The sequence below is a fragment of the Oratosquilla oratoria genome, chromosome 22 (assembly GCF_046742065.1).
Source record: "Oratosquilla oratoria isolate Oo_2021 chromosome 22, ASM4674206v1, whole genome shotgun sequence".
NCBI classification, from domain to species: Eukaryota; Metazoa; Arthropoda; class Malacostraca; order Stomatopoda; family Squillidae; genus Oratosquilla; species Oratosquilla oratoria.
Window position 1 is genome coordinate 7,743,016 of NC_134798.1, and position 4,301 is coordinate 7,747,316.

The window sequence follows — 4,301 nt, forward strand, 5'->3', positions numbered from 1 at the left end:
TTATTAAAGTGATGAGACAAAAGGAGAATATAGTAAGGGATTTAGCAGACAAGAAGAAATGTATAATTATATTAGGAATGGAAGAGAAACACAACACAGATAGAACCACAAGAATCAAAGAGGAAAATGAAAAAGTAAGCCAATTACTAGAATCAGTTCAGGAAGATGAACCAGGAATTATGAAACAAATCGAAGAGAAATTTAGACTCGGAAAGTATAGCACAGATAAGACCAGACCAATTAAGATTAAATTCAAGTCACAAACAACGGCAGAGAATATCTTATCCAAAACAGGGAAACTAGCAACAAGTGAACAACACAAAAAGATATGGATAAAAAGAGAAATGAATAAAGAGGAAAGAGAGGAAGAAAAGCAGAAAAGACTGGAAGCTAAGACAAAAAACGAGAACAGAACGGAGTCAGAGAAAGAGAGATTCTATTGGAGAGTAGTGAACATGAAACTAAGGAAGTTCGACATACAAAAGAAAAACATAAGGGAAACAGAGAACACAATGGAAGTGGCAGAAAACTAAGAGTGTCTTACACAAATATAGATGGATTAATAACAGGATTGAATGAGCTGAATGATTATTTGAAGGAAAAAGAACCGGACATAATGGGAATTGTAGAAACAAAATTAAAAGGCCCACTACCACCCAACAGTGTAGGACATGATGCATACAATTATTGGATTAGAAACAGAGAGAAAAAGCAAGGGGGTGGAGTTATGTTCCTGACTAAGAAGGATATAAACGTGAAAGGTGTCATATATGGAAAGAATACAGTAGAGATGATTATGATAGAAGTGGAAGACAGAGATAAGAAGAGCAGAAAATTTGTGATCAATTATGTGCCTCCGAAAACAGCCTCATGGGAGGAGAGTGAATATAAAAGTATGTTAGAGGACACAAAGATAGCATTAACTAAAATAATGGAAGACGGAGGAAGAATAGTTATGATGGGCGACTTTAATTGCAAAGAAATCTGCTGGGAAGAAATGACAGCAAAGAGTGGTGATGACTCATGGGGAAATGCTCTACTTGAGATGATTACTGACCATTCAATGACACAATGGATACAAGAGAACACTAGGTATAGAAATGAAGAAGAACCATCGAGGCTAGACTTAATAATTACATCTGAACCTAGAATAGTGGACAAGATTGAATATAAAACACCAATAGGTAAAAGTGACCACATATTGATTGAACTGGAACTTAATGAAGAAAAATATATGAAAAGAAATGAACAATATAGAAAAGGAAGAATGATGTATGAAAAAACAAACTTTGATAAAATAAGAGAATTCTTCCAACAAGAAAACTGGGAAGAAATATACAAAGAAGAAACATCAGTGGAAGAGAAATGGAATATTTTGACAAAAATTTACAAAAAAGGAGTGGAAAAGTATGTCCCAAGACAAAAACAAGAAAAAGAATATGTAAAATGCTGGTACAACAAAAGTTGTAGGGAGTTAAAAGACAAAAGAGACAAAGCCTGGACCAGATGGAAAAAAGACAGAAGACCTGAAAAATGGAAAATATATACTGGTTATAGAAATGAATATGTACAAAAGTGCAGAGAGAAAAAAAGAAAATATGAAAAAGATGTTATAGAAAAGTGTAAAGATCAACCAAAACTATTCTACAGATTTGTAAACAATAAACTGAAAAACAAACAAGACTTGGAGAAATTGAGACAAGGAGGAGTTGAATACACTGAGGAAATGGAAATGGCAGAAATTATGAACAAACATTTTAAATCAGTGTTTACAAGGGAAAATATACAACCTGAAGAGATTGAGTGGAAAGAAAAAGTCCCCCCTATGGAAGAAATAGAAGTAACAAAGAATGAAATATTGACACACTTGGGTAATTTTGATGTCAGAAAATCGCATGGGCCAGATGAAATAGCAAACTGGATTCTGAAAGAATGCAGGAATGAACTGGCAGACAAAATACATAGCATAATAAGCAGTTCCTTAAAAGAAGGAAAAGTTCCAGAAGATTGGAAAAAAGCAAATATAGTACCTATATATAAAGGAGGAAATAAAGAAGAACCTACCAATTATAGACCAGTCTCTCTAACAAGTACAATAGCAAAAATTTGTGAAAGAATTATCAAAAGTAGATGGGTAAAATACTTGGAAAAAAACAACGTACTAAATCCAAGGCAATTTGGATTCAGACAAGGACGGTCATGCGTCACCAATTTAATATGTTTCTATTCAAGGCTAATAGATATAATACAAGAAAGAGATGGATGGGCTGATTGTGCATTTCTAGACCTAAAAAAAGCTTTTGACAAAGTACCACATAAGAAGTTGCTTAAGAAATTAGAATATGAAGGAGGAATACAAGGTAAATTGCTAAATTGGATGGAAGACTTTTTGCAAGAAAGAAAAATGAGAGTAGTGATAAGAGATCAGCACTCAAAATGGAATGAAGTAATAAGCGGTGTCCCGCAGGGAACAGTTCTGGCCCCAATAATGTTTGCTATATATATTAATGATATGGATGAAGGAATTGAAAGCTATATGAGCTTCTTTGCAGATGATGCAAAACTACTGAAAAGAGTGAAAACTGAAGAAGATTGTGAATCACTACAGAGGGATCTAAATAAAGTACAAGAATGGAGTAGGAAGTGGGAGATGGAGTTCAATACAAAAAAGTGTAGTATAATGGAATTTGGAAAAAGCAAAAACAGAATAGCAGGATCATATAATTTGGGAGAAGAAGGAATAAAAAAAGTAGAAAATGAGAAGGACCTGGGAGTCATTGTTATGAATAATATGTCACCTGAGAAACATATAAATAAGATTTTTGGAGAAACTTATAATTTAATAAGAACAATCAAAGTGGCATTTACATACCTGGATGAAGAAATGGTGAGGAAAATCCTAATCACCCTGATAAGACCAAGATTGGAATATGCAGCAACGATATGGTCACCAAGTACAAAAAAATGTATAAAAAAACTTGAAAGGATACAAAGAGCAATTACAAAACTGGCACCAACACTCTCAAAACTATCATATGAAGAGAGACTACAAAAACTTGAACTACAGACACTAGAGCAAAGAAGAGAGAGAGGAGATTTGATAGCTATTTACAGAATCATGAAAGGCATAGAAATTACTGATAGAGAGAATCTGATAAAATGGGATGACAGAAATACAAGAGGACACGGAAAGAAAATAAAAAAAGACAGCTATAGAAGAGATTTTAAAAAGAACAGCTTTCCTCACAGAGTAATAGACAGTTGGAACAAGTTAGATGAGAAAGTGGTGTGTGCAAAAACAATACATGAATTTAAAAATAGTTTAGATAAAATGAGATATGAAGACGGGACCCCACGAGCATAGCTCCCCTTCCCGTAAAATACAACTAGGTAAATACAACTAGGTAAATACACACACACACACTAAATATTAATTCAGAAATGACAGATCACGTACCTCAAATATGCTTAAGTTCCTACTCAAAGAAAGACGATGGGTTTCGTGTACTTAGATCTGGAAAAAGCCTTTGGCAAGATAACACACAAACGACTTCTTTGGAAATGTGAGTTATTGGAGGATGTAAAGGAATCCTGGGATAGATGAAGGACTTCCTGAAAGACCCGATACACGAAAACGGAACTAAATGATAATATAAACATATAAAATGTGTTCTGATTAAGCGCTTGAAAATGTCGACATAATATCAGGCTCTTTTTCAAGCAAGATTGTCATATTCACCAGACGGGCCTCTCGCAAAAAGAAAAGAAAAAAATAAAGTCTTGTCATATTATTATGAAACGAACACTTAATCCTGCGGAGATTTTTGTTTTTTTTGTTTTTTTTGTTTTTTTGTTTTGTGCTTGGTCAAGACAGTCCCACCGAAGCACAATGGTGGGAATCGCATTACTTAGGCTCCCGGGCGCACGTGACGTCACAGAGAGGAAACGGCGATCCCACGTCGGGGGTGGGGATAGACCACGTGAGACTGAGTCGCTCGAATTCATTGCGAGATTAAAAAGAATATATATATATATATATATATATATATATATATATATATATTCACATATATAACATGTATATTATACATATATATGTATACACACATACACACACACACACACACACACACACACACATATATATATATATGTGTGTGTGTGTGTGTGTGTGTGTGTGTGTGTTCACCTCGGATCTGCTGCAGCCCCTTTTCGAGACAGCCAGACACCACCCTACGGCAGTGAGCTCAGAGCTCATTATTAGCAGATCTCTGGGTAGGTCTGAGATCACTCACACTCCA